Source organism: Amaranthus tricolor, chromosome 9 (assembly GCF_026212465.1).
Source record: "Amaranthus tricolor cultivar Red isolate AtriRed21 chromosome 9, ASM2621246v1, whole genome shotgun sequence".
Lineage (NCBI taxonomy): Eukaryota > Viridiplantae > Streptophyta > Magnoliopsida > Caryophyllales > Amaranthaceae > Amaranthus > Amaranthus tricolor.
In genome coordinates, this window is record NC_080055.1 from 14,251,725 (window position 1) to 14,265,829 (window position 14,105).

General features: G+C 32.8%; 1 protein-coding gene across 1 annotated transcript in view; it reads left to right on the plus strand.

Moving 5' to 3' along the window:
* LOC130823269 (uncharacterized) overlaps positions 1–14,105 on the plus strand; it is a 144,705-nt gene that overhangs the window by 1,394 nt on the left and 129,206 nt on the right. The gene's annotated exons all lie outside the window — the stretch shown is intronic.

Here is a 14,105-nt window from a genome sequence, read left to right on the forward strand (position 1 = left end):
TAAAATCGCAACTTAACACGTAATTTTTGGTATATGACTATGATTTACAATTCTAACCACTTAAACACGATAATATTTACCAAATACTGTTGTGTGCCAAGTTTGGTGCAAAACAAACCAAGTTTGATCTACTTTATGCGCTAAAGTGAAAAAAACGCTTAAAAAGCCCTTACAATAGCAACTTAACACGTAATTTCTAGTATATGACTATGATTTAGATTTCTATCCACTTCAACACAACAAAATATACCAAATAGTGGTGTTTGCCAAGTTTCGTGCAAAACAAACCAAGTTTGAGCTACTTTATGCGCAAAAGTGCCTTAAACGCTTAAAAACCCTTAAAATCGCAACCTAACACGTGATGTCTAGCATATGACTATGATTTGAAATTCTAACAACTTCAACACAATAATATATAGCAAATTTTTTTTTTTGTGCCATGTTTCGTGCAAAACAAACCAGGTTTGAGCTACTTTATGCGCAAAAGTGCCAAAAACGTTTTAAACAACCTTAAAATCGCAACTTAACACGTAATTTTTGGTATATGACTATGATTTACAATTCTAACCACTTAAACACGATAATATTTACCAAATACTGTTGTGTGCCAAGGTTTGGTGCAAAACAAACCAAGTTTGATCTACTTTATGCGCTAAAGTGAAAAAAACGCTTAAAAAGCCCTTACAATAGCAACTTAACACGTAATTTCTAGTATATGACTATGATTTAGATTTCTATCCACTTCAACACAACAAAATATACCAAATAGTGGTGTTTGCCAAGTTTCGTGCAAAACAAACCAAGTTTGAGCTACTTTAGGCGCAAAAGTGCCAAAAACGCTTTAAAAACCCTTAAAATCGCAACGTAACACGTAATTTCTAGTATATGACTATGATTTACAATTCTAACAACTTAAACACGATAATATTTACAAATAGTGTTGTGTGCCAAGTTTCGTGCAAAACAAACCAAGTTTGATCTACTTAATGCGCAAAAGTGCAAAAAACGCTTAAAAAACCCTTAAAATCGCAACTTAACACATAATTTCTAGTATATGACTATGATTTACAATTCTAACCACTTCAACACAACAAAATATAACCAAATAGTGGTGTTTGCCAAGTTTCGTGCAAAACAAACCAAGTTTGAGCTACTTTAGGCGCAAAAGTGTCAAAAACGAATAAAAAACCTAAAATCGCAACTTAACACGTAATTTCTAGTGTATAGCTATGATTTACGATTCTAACAGCATCAACACAATAATATATACCAAATAGTGTTGTGCTCCATGTTTCGTGCAAAACAAACCAAGTTTGGAGCTACTTTATGCGCAAAAGTGCCTTAAACGCTTAAAAACCCTTAAAATCGCAACCTAACACGTGATGTCTAGCATATGACTATGATTTTAAAATTCTAACAACTTCAACACAATAATATACAGCAAATTTTTTTTTGTGCCATGTTTCGTGCAAAACAAACCAGGTTTGAGCTACTTTATGCGCAAAAGTGCCAAAACGTTTAAACAACCCTTAAAATCGCAACTTAACACGTAATTTTTTGGTATATGACTATGATTTACAATTCTAACCACTTAAACACGATAATATTTACCAAATACTGTTGTGTGCCAAGTTTGGTGCAAAACAAACCAAGTTTGATCTACTTTATGCGCTAAAGTGAAAAAAACGCTTAAAAAGCCCTTACAATAGCAACTTAACACGTAATTTCTAGTATATGACTATGATTTAGATTTCTATCCACTTCAACACAACAAAATATACCAAATAGTGGTGTTTGCCAAGTTTCGTGCAAAACAAACCAAGTTTGAGCTACTTTATGCGCAAAAGTGCCTTAAACGCTTAAAAACCCTTAAAATCGCAACCTAACACGTGATGTCTAGCATATGACTATTGATTTGAAATTCTAACAACTTCAACACAATAATATATAGCAAATTTTTTTTGTGCCATGTTTCGTGCAAAACAAACCAGGGTTTGAGCTACTTTATGCGCAAAAGTGCCAAAAACCGTTTAAACAACCCTTAAAATCGCAACTTAACACGTAATTTTTGGTATATGACTATGATTTACAATTCTAACCACTTAAACACGATAATATTTACCAAATACTGTTGTGTGCCAAGTTTGGTGCAAAACAAACAAGTTTGATCTACTTTATGCGCTAAAGTGAAAAAAACGCTTAAAAAGCCCTTACAATAGCAACTTAACACGTAATTTCTAGTATATGACTATGATTTAGATTTCTATCCACTTCAACACAACAAAATATACCAAATAGTGGTGTTTTCCAAGTTTCGTGCAAAACAAACCAAGTTTGAGCTACTTTAGGCGCAAAAGTGCCAAAAAACGCTTTAAAAACCCTTAAAATCGCAACTTAACACGTAATTTCTAGTATATGACTATGATTTACAATTCTAACAACTTAAACACGATAATATTTACCAAATAGTGTTGTGTGCCAAGTTTCGTGCAAAACAAACCAAGTTTGATCTACTTAATGCGCAAAAGTGCAAAAAACGCTTAAAAAAACCCTTAAAATCGCAACTTAACACATAATTTCTAGTATATAACTATGATTTACAATTCTAACCACTTCAACACAACAAAATATACCAAATAGTGGTGTTTGCCAAGTTTCGTGCAAAACAAACCAAGTTTGAGCTACTTTAGGCGCAAAAGTGTCAAAAACGAATAAAAAACCTAAAATCGCAACTTAACACGTAATTTCTAGTGTATAGCTATGATTTACGATTTCTAACAGCATCAACACAATAATATATACCAAATAGTGTTGTGCTCCATGTTTCGTGCAAAACAAACCAAGTTTGAGCACTTTATGCGCAAAAGTGCCTTAAACGCTTAAAAACCCTTAAAATCGCAACCTAACACGTGATGTCTAGCATATGACTATGATTTGAAATTCTAACAACTTCAACACAATAATATACAGCAAATTTTTTTTTGTGCCATGTTTCGTGCAAAACAAACCAGGTTTGAGCTACTTTATGCGCAAAAGTGCCAAAAACGTTTTAAACAACCCTTAAAATCGCAACTTAACACGTAATTTCTGGTATATGACTATGATTTACAATTCTAACAACTTAAACACGATAATATTTACCAAATACTGTTGTGTGCCAAGTTTGGTGCAAAACAAACCAAGTTTGATCTACTTTATGCGCTAAAGTGAAAAAAACGCTTAAAAAGCCCTTACAATAGCAACTTAACACGTAATTTCTAGTATACCAAATATACCAAATAGTGGTGTTTGCCAAGTTTCGTGCAAAACAAACCAAGTTTGAGCTACTTTAGGCGCAAAAGTGCCAAAAACGCTTTAAAAACCCTTAAAATCGCAACGTAACACGTAATTTCTAGTATATGACTATGATTTACAATTCTAACAACTTAAACACGATAATATTTACCAAATAGTGTTGTGTGCCAAGTTTCGTGCAAAACAAACCAAGTTTGATCTACTTAATGCGCAAAAAGTGCAAAAAACGCTTAAAAAACCCTTAAAATCGCAACTTAACACATAATTTCTAGTATATGACTATGATTTACAATTCTAACCACTTCAACACAACAAAAAATACCAAATAGTGGTGTTTGCCAAGTTTCGTGCAAAACAAACCAAGTTTGAGCTACTTTAGGCGCAAAAGTGTCAAAAACGAATAAAAAACCTAAAATCGCAACTTAACACGTAATTTCTAGTGTATAGCTATGATTTACGATTCTAACAGCATCAACACAATAATATATACCAAATAGTGTTGTGCTCCATGTTTCGTGCAAAACAAACCAAGTTTGAGCTACTTTAAGCGCAAAAGTGCCTTAAACGCTTAAAAACCCTTAAAATCGCAACCTAACACGTGATGTCTAGCATATGACTATGATTTAAAATTCTAACAACTTCAACACAATAATATACAGCAAATTTTTTTTTGTGCCATGTTTCGTGCAAAACAAACCAGGTTTGAGCTACTTTATGCGCAAAAGTGCCAAAAACGTTTAAACAACCCTTAAAATCGCAACTTAACACGTAATTTTTGGTATATGACTATGATTTACAATTCTAACCACTTAAACACGATAATATTTACCAAATACTGTTGTGTGCCAAGTTTGGTGCAAAACAAACCAAGTTTGATCTACTTTATGCGCTAAAGTGAAAAAAAACGCTTAAAAAGCCCTTACAATAGCAACTTAACACGTAATTTCTAGTATATGACTATGATTTAGATTTCTATCCACTTCAACACAACAAAATATACCAAATAGTGGTGTTGCCAAGTTTCGTGCAAAACAAACCAAGTTTGAGCTACTTTATGCGCAAAAGTGCCTTAAACGCTTAAAAACCCTTAAAATCGCAACCTAACACGTGATGTCTAGCATATGGACTATGATTTGAAATTCTAACAACTTCAACACAATAATATATAGCAAATTTTTTTTTGTGCCATGTTTCGTGCAAAACAAACCAGGTTTGAGCTACTTTATGCGCAAAAGTGCCAAAAACGTTTAAACAACCCTTAAAATCGCAACTTAACACGTAATTTTTTGGTATATGACTATGATTTACAATTCTAACCACTTAAACACGATAATATTTACCAAATACTGTGTGTGTGCCAAGTTTGGTGCAAAACAAACCAAGTTTGATCTACTTTATGCGCTAAAGTGAAAAAAACGCTTAAAAAGCCCTTACAATAGCAACTTAACACGTAATTTCTAGTATATGACTATGATTTAGATTTCTATCCACTTCAACACAACAAAATATACCAAATAGTGGTGTTTGCCAAGTTTCGTGCAAAACAAACCAAGTTTGAGCTACTTTAGGCGCAAAAGTGCCAAAAAACGCTTTAAAAACCCTTAAAATCGCAACGTAACACGTAATTTCTAGTATATGACTATGATTTACAATTCTAACAACTTAAAACACGATAATATTTACCAAATAGTGTTGTGTGCCAAGTTTCGTGCAAAACAAACCAAGTTTGATCTACTTAATGCGCAAAAGTGCAAAAAACGCTTAAAAAACCCCTTAAAATCGCAACTTAACACATAATTTCTAGTTATATGACTATGATTTACAATTCTAACCACTTCAACACAACAAAATATACCAAATAGTGGTGTTTGCCAAGTTTCGTGCAAAACAAACAAAGTTTGGAGCTACTTTAGGCGCAAAAGTGTCAAAAACGAATAAAAAACCTAAAATCGCAACTAACACGTAATTTCTAGTGTATAGCTATGATTTACGATTCTAACAGCATCAACACAATAATATATACCAAATAGTGTTGTGCTCCATGTTTCGTGCAAAACAAACCAAGTTTGAGCTACTTTATGCGCAAAAGTGCCTTAAACGCTTAAAAACCCTTAAAATCGCAACCTAACACGTGATGTCTAGCATATGACTATGATTTAAAATTCTAACAACTTCAACACAATAATATACAGCAAATTTTTTTTTGTGCCATGTTTCGTGCAAAACAAACCAGGGTTTGAGCTACTTTATGCGCAAAAGTGCCAAAAACGTTTAAACAACCCTTAAAATCGCAACTTAACACGTAATTTTTGGTATATGACTATGATTTACAATTCTAACCACTTAAACACGATAATATTTACCAAATACTGTTGTGTGCCAAGTTTGGTGCAAAACAAACCAAGTTTGATCTACTTTATGCGCTAAAGTGAAAAAAACGCTTAAAAAGCCCTTACAATAGCAACTTAACACGTAATTTCTAGTATATGACTATGATTTAGATTTCTATCCACTTCAACACAACAAATATACCAAATAGTGGTGTTTGCCAAGTTTCGTGCAAAACAAACCAAGTTTGAGCTACTTTATGCGCAAAAGTGCCTTAAACGCTTAAAAACCCTTAAAATCGCAACCTAACACGTGATGTCTAGCATATGACTATGATTTGAAATTCTAACAACTTCAACACAATAATATATAGCAAATTTTTTTTTTGTGCCATGTTTCGTGCAAAACAAACCAGGTTTGAGCTACTTTATGCGCAAAAGTGCCAAAAAACGTTTAAACAACCCTTAAAATCGCAACTTAACACGTAATTTTTGGTATATGACTATGATTTACAATTCTAACCACTTAAACACGATAATATTTACCAAATACTGTTGTGTGCCAAGTTTGGTGCAAAACAAACCAAGTTTGATCTACTTTATGCGCTAAAGTGAAAAAAACGCTTAAAAAGCCCCTTACAATAGCAACTTAACACGTAATTTCTAGTATATGACTATGATTTAGATTTCTATCCACTTCAACACAACAAAATATACCAAATAGTGGTGTTTGCCAAGTTTCGTGCAAAACAAACCAAGTTTGAGCTACTTTAGGCGCAAAAGTGCCAAAAACGCTTTAAAAACCCTTAAAATCGCAACGTAACACGTAATTTCTAGTATATGACTATGATTTACAATTCTAACAACTTAACACGATAATATTTACCAAATAGTGTTGTGTGCCAAGTTTCGTGCAAAACAAACCAAGTTTGATCTACTTAATGCGCAAAAGTGCAAAAAAACGCTTAAAAAACCCTTAAAATCGCAACTTAACACATAATTTCTAGTATATGACTATGATTTACAATTCTAACCACTTCAACACAACAAAATATACCAAATAGTGGTGTTTGCCAAGTTTCGTGCAAAACAAACCAAGTTTGAGCTACTTTAGCGCAAAAAGTGTCAAAAACGAATAAAAAACCTAAAATCGCAACTTAACACGTAATTTCTAGTGTATAGCTATGATTTACGATTCTAACAGCATCAACACAATAATATATACCAAATAGTGTTGTGCTCCATGTTTCGTGCAAAACAAACCAAGTTTGAGCTACTTTATGCGCAAAAGTGCCTTAAACGCTTAAAAACCCTTAAAATCGCAACCTAACACGTGATGTCTAGCATATGACTATGATTTGAAATTCTAACAACTTCAACACAATAATATACAGCAAATTTTTTTTTGTGCCATGTTTCGTGCAAAACAAACCAGGTTTGAGCTACTTTATGCGCAAAAGTGCCAAAAACATTTAAACAACCCTTAAAATCGCAACTTAACACGTAATTTTTGGTATATGACTATGATTTACAATTCTAACAACTTAAACACGATAATATTTACCAAATACTGTTGTGTGCCAAGTTTGGTGCAAAACAAACCAAGTTTGATCTACTTTATGCGCTAAAGTGAAAAAAAACGCTTAAAAAGCCCTTACAATAGCAACTTAACACGTAATTTCTAGTATACCAAATATACCAAATAGTGGTGTTTGCCAAGTTTCGTGCAAAACAAACCAAGTTTGAGCTACTTTAGGCGCAAAAGTGCCAAAAACGCTTTAAAAACCCTTAAAATCGCAACGTAACACGTAATTTCTAGTATATGACTATGATTTACAATTCTAACAACTTAAACACGATAATATTTACCAAATAGTGTTGTGTGCCAAGTTTCGTGCAAAACAAACCAAGTTTGATCTACTTAATGCGCAAAAGTGCAAAAAACGCTTAAAAAACCCTTAAAATCGCAACTTAACACATAATTTCTAGTATATGACTATGATTTACAATTCTAACCACTTCAACACAACAAAATATACCAAATAGTGGTGTTTGCCAAGTTTCGTGCAAAACAAACCAAGTTTGAGCTACTTTAGGCGCAAAAGTGTCAAAAACGAATAAAAAACCTAAAATCGCAACTTAACACGTAATTTCTAGTGTATAGCTATGATTTACGATTCTAACAGCATCAACACAATAATATATACCAAATAGTGTTGTGCTCCATGTTTCGTGCAAAACAAACCAAGTTTGAGCTACTTTATGCGCAAAAGTGCCTTAAACGCTTAAAAACCCTTAAAATCGCAACCTAACACGTGATGTCTAGCATATGACTATGATTTAAAATTCTAACAACTTCAACACAATAATATACAGCAAATTTTTTTTTGTGCCATGTTTCGTGCAAAACAAACCAGGTTTGAGCTACTTTATGCGCAAAAGTGCCAAAAACGTTTAAACAACCCTTAAAATCGCAACTTAACACGTAATTTCTGGTATATGACTATGATTTACAATTCTAACAACTTAAACACGATAATATTTACCAAATACTGTTGTGTGCCAAGTTTGGTGCAAAACAAACCAAGTTTGATCTACTTTATGCGCTAAAGTGAAAAAAAACGCTTAAAAAGCCCTTACAATAGCAACTTAACACGTAATTTCTAGTATATGACTATGATTTAGATTTCTATCCACTTCAACACAACAAAATATACCAAATAGTGGTGTTTGCCAAGTTTCGTGCAAAACAAACCAAGTTTGAGCTACTTTAGGCGCAAAAGTGCCAAAAACGCTTTAAAAACCCTTAAAATCGCAACTTAACACGTAATTTCTAGTATATGACTATGATTTACAATTCTAACAACTTAAACACGATAATATTTACCAAATAGTGTTGTGTGCCAAGTTTCGTGCAAAACAAACCAAGTTTGATCTACTTAATGCGCAAAAGTGCAAAAAACGCTTAAAAAACCCTTAAAATCGCAACTTAACACATAATTTCTAGTATATGACTATGATTTACAATTCTAACCACTTCAACACAACAAAATATACCAAATAGTGGTGTTTGCCAAGTTTCGTGCAAAACAAACCAAGTTTGAGCTACTTTAGGCGCAAAAGTGTCAAAAACGAATAAAAAACCTAAAATCGCAACTTAACACGTAATTTCTAGTGTATAGCTATGATTTACGATTCTAACAGCATCAACACAATAATATATACCAAATAGTGTTGTGCTCCATGTTTCGTGCAAAACAAACCAAGTTTGAGCTACTTTATGCGCAAAAGTGCCTTAAACGCTTAAAAACCCTTAAAATCGCAACCTAACACGTGATGTCTAGCATATGACTATGATTTAAAATTCTAACAACTTCAACACAATAATATACAGCAAATTTTTTTTTGTGCCATGTTTCGTGCAAAACAAACCAGGTTTGAGCTACTTTATGCGCAAAAGTGCCAAAAACGTTTAAACAACCCTTAAAATCGCAACTTAACACGTAATTTCTGGTATATGACTATGATTTACAATTCTAACAACTTAAACACGATAATATTTACCAAATACTGTTGTGTGCCAAGTTTGGTGCAAAACAAACCAAGTTTGATCTACTTTATGCGCTAAAGTGAAAAAAACGCTTAAAAAGCCCTTACAATAGCAACTTAACACGTAATTTCTAGTATATGACTATGATTTAGATTTCTATCCACTTCAACACAACAAAATATACCAAATAGTGGTGTTTGCCAAGTTTCGTGCAAAACAAACCAAGTTTGAGCTACTTTAGGCGCAAAAGTGCCAAAAACGCTTTAAAAACCCTTAAAATCGCAACGTAACACGTAATTTCTAGTATATGACTATGATTTACAATTCTAACAACTTAAACACGATAATATTTACCAAATAGTGTTGTGTGCCAAGTTTCGTGCAAAACAAACCAAGTTTGATCTACTTAATGCGCAAAAGTGCAAAAAAACGCTTAAAAAACCCTTAAAATCGCAACTTAACACATAATTTCTAGTATATGACTATGATTTACAATTCTAACCACTTCAACACAACAAAATATACCAAATAGTGGTGTTTGCCAAGTTTCGTGCAAAACAAACCAAGTTTGAGCTACTTTAGGCGCAAAAGTGTCAAAAAACGAATAAAAAACCTAAAATCGCAACTTAACACGTAATTTCTAGTGTATAGCTATGATTTACGATTCTAACAGCATCAACACAATAATATATACCAAATAGTGTTGTGCTCCATGTTTCGTGCAAAACAAACCAAGTTTGAGCTACTTTATGCGCAAAAGTGCCTTAAACGCTTAAAAACCCTTAAAATCGCAACCTAACACGTGATGTCTAGCATATGACTATGATTTAAAATTCTAACAACTTCAACACAATAATATACAGCAAATTTTTTTTTGTGCCATGTTTCGTGCAAAACAAACCAGGTTTGAGCTACTTTATGCGCAAAAGTGCCAAAAACGTTTAAACAACCCTTAAAATCGCAACTTAACACGTAATTTCTGGTATATGACTATGATTTACAATTCTAACAACTTAAACACGATAATATTTACCAAATACTGTTGTGTGCCAAGTTTGGTGCAAAACAAACCAAGTTTGATCTACTTTATGCGCTAAAGTGAAAAAAACGCTTAAAAAGCCCTTACAATAGCAACTTAACACGTAATTTCTAGTATATGACTATGATTTAGATTTCTATCCACTTCAACACAACAAAATATACCAAATAGTGGTGTTTGCCAAGTTTCGTGCAAAACAAACCAAGTTTGAGCTACTTTAGGCGCAAAAGTGCCAAAAACGCTTTAAAAACCCTTAAAATCGCAACTTAACACGTAATTTCTAGTATATGACTATGATTTACAATTCTAACAACTTAAACACGATAATATTTACCAAATAGTGTTGTGTGCCAAGTTTCGTGCAAAACAAACCAAGTTTGATCTACTTAATGCGCAAAAGTGCAAAAAACGCTTAAAAAACCCTTAAAATCGCAACTTAACACATAATTTCTAGTATATGACTATGATTTACAATTCTAACCACTTCAACACAACAAAATATACCAAATAGTGGTGTTTGCCAAGTTTCGTGCAAAACAAACCAAGTTTGAGCTACTTTAGGCGCAAAAGTGTCAAAAACGAATAAAAAACCTAAAATCGCAACTTAACACGTAATTTCTAGTGTATAGCTATGATTTACGATTCTAACAGCATCAACACAATAATATATACCAAATAGTGTTGTGCTCCATGTTTCGTGCAAAACAAACCAAGTTTGAGCTACTTTATGCGCAAAAGTGCCTTAAACGCTTAAAAACCCTTAAAATCGCAACCTAACACGTGATGTCTAGCATATGACTATGATTTAAAATTCTAACAACTTCAACACAATAATATACAGCAAATTTTTTTTTGTGCCATGTTTCGTGCAAAACAAACCAGGTTTGAGCTACTTTATGCGCAAAAGTGCCAAAAACGTTTAAACAACCCTTAAAATCGCAACTTAACACGTAATTTCTGGTATATGACTATGATTTACAATTCTAACAACTTAAACACGATAATATTTACCAAATACTGTTGTGTGCCAAGTTTGGTGCAAAACAAACCAAGTTTGATCTACTTTATGCGCTAAAGTGAAAAAAACGCTTAAAAAGCCCTTACAATAGCAACTTAACACGTAATTTCTAGTATATGACTATGATTTAGATTTCTATCCACTTCAACACAACAAAATATACCAAATAGTGGTGTTTGCCAAGTTTCGTGCAAAACAAACCAAGTTTGAGCTACTTTAGGCGCAAAAGTGCCAAAAACGCTTTAAAAACCCTTAAAATCGCAACGTAACACGTAATTTCTAGTATATGACTATGATTTACAATTCTAACAACTTAAACACGATAATATTTACCAAATAGTGTTGTGTGCCAAGTTTCGTGCAAAACAAACCAAGTTTGATCTACTTAATGCGCAAAAGTGCAAAAAACGCTTAAAAAACCCTTAAAATCGCAACTTAACACATAATTTCTAGTATATGACTATGATTTACAATTCTAACCACTTCAACACAACAAAATATACCAAATAGTGGTGTTTGCCAAGTTTCGTGCAAAACAAACCAAGTTTGAGCTACTTTAGGCGCAAAAGTGTCAAAAACGAATAAAAAACCTAAAATCGCAACTTAACACGTAATTTCTAGTGTATAGCTATGATTTACGATTCTAACAGCATCAACACAATAATATATACCAAATAGTGTTGTGCTCCATGTTTCGTGCAAAACAAACCAAGTTTGAGCTACTTTATGCGCAAAAGTGCCTTAAACGCTGAAAAAACCTTAAAATCGCAACCTAACACGTGATGTCTAGCATATGACTATGATTTAAAATTCTAACAACTTCAAAACAATAATATACAACAAATTTTTTTTTGTGCCATGTTTCGTGCAAAACAAACCAGGTTTGAGCTACTTTATGCGCAAAAGTGCCAAAAACGTTTAAACAACCCTTAAAATCGCAACTTAACACGTAATTTCTGGTATATGACTATGATTTACAATTCTAACAACTTAAACACGATAATATTTACCAAATACTGTTGTGTGCCAAGTTTGGTGCAAAACAAACCAAGTTTGATCTACTTTATGCGCTAAAGTGAAAAAAACGCTTAAAAAGCCCTTACAATAGCAACTTAACACGTAATTTCTAGTATATGACTATGATTTAGATTTCTATCCACTTCAACACAACAAAATATACCAAATAGTGGTGTTTGCCAAGTTTCGTGCAAAACAAACCAAGTTTGAGCTACTTTAGGCGCAAAAGTGCCAAAAACGCTTTAAAAACCCTTAAAATCGCAACTTAACACGTAATTTCTAGTATATGACTATGATTTACAATTCTAACAACTTAAACACGATAATATTTACCAAATAGTGTTGTGTGCCAAGTTTCGTGCAAAACAAACCAAGTTTGATCTACTTAATGCGCAAAAGTGCAAAAAACGCTTAAAAAACCCTTAAAATCGCAACTTAACACATAATTTCTAGTATATGACTATGATTTACAATTCTAACCACTTCAACACAACAAAATATACCAAATAGTGGTGTTTGCCAAGTTTCGTGCAAAACAAACCAAGTTTGAGCTACTTTAGGCGCAAAAGTGTCAAAAACGAATAAAAAACCTAAAATCGCAACTTAACACGTAATTTCTAGTGTATAGCTATGATTTACGATTCTAACAGCATCAACACAATAATATATACCAAATAGTGTTGTGCTCCATGTTTCGTGCAAAACAAACCAAGTTTACTTTATGCGCAAAAGTGCCTTAAACGCTTAAAAACCCTTAAAATCGCAACCTAACACGTGATGTCTAGCATATGACTATGATTTAAAATTCTAACAACTTCAACACAATAATATACAGCAAATTTTTTTTTGTGCCATGTTTCGTGCAAAACAAACCAGGTTTGAGCTACTTTATGCGCAAAAGTGCCAAAAACGTTTAAACAACCCTTAAAATCGCAACTTAACACGTAATTTCTGGTATATGACTATGATTTACAATTCTAACAACTTAAACACGATAATATTTACCAAATATTGTTGTGTGCCAAGTTTGGTGCAAAACAAACCAAGTTTGATCTACTTTATGCGCTAAAGTGAAAAAAACGCTTAAAAAGCCCTTACAATAGCAACTTAACACGTAATTTCTAGTATATGACTATGATTTAGATTTCTATCCACTTCAACACAACAAAATATACCAAATAGTGGTGTTTGCCAAGTTTCGTGCAAAACAAACCAAGTTTGAGCTACTTTAGGCGCAAAAGTGCCAAAAACGCTTTAAAAACCCTTAAAATCGCAACGTAACACGTAATTTCTAGTATATGACTATGATTTACAATTCTAACAACTTAAACACGATAATATTTACCAAATAGTGTTGTGTGCCAAGTTTCGTGCAAAACAAACCAAGTTTGATCTACTTAATGCGCAAAAGTGCAAAAAACGCTTAAAAAACCCTTAAAATCGCAACTTAACACATAATTTCTAGTATATGACTATGATTTACAATTCTAACCACTTCAACACAACAAAATATACCAAATAGTGGTGTTTGCCAAGTTTCGTGCAAAACAAACCAAGTTTGAGCTACTTTAGGCGCAAAAGTGCCAAAAACGCTTTAAAAACCCTTAAAATCGCAACTTAACACGTAATTTCTAGTATATGACTATGATTTACAATTCTAACAACTTAAACACGATAATATTTACCAAATAGTGTTGTGTGCCAAGTTTCGTGCAAAACAAACCAAGTTTGATCTACTTAATGCGCAAAAGTGTAAAAAAACGCTTAAAAAACCCTTAAAATCGCAACTTAACACATAATTTCTAGTATATGACTATGATTTACAATTCTAACCACTTCAACACAACAAAATATACCAAA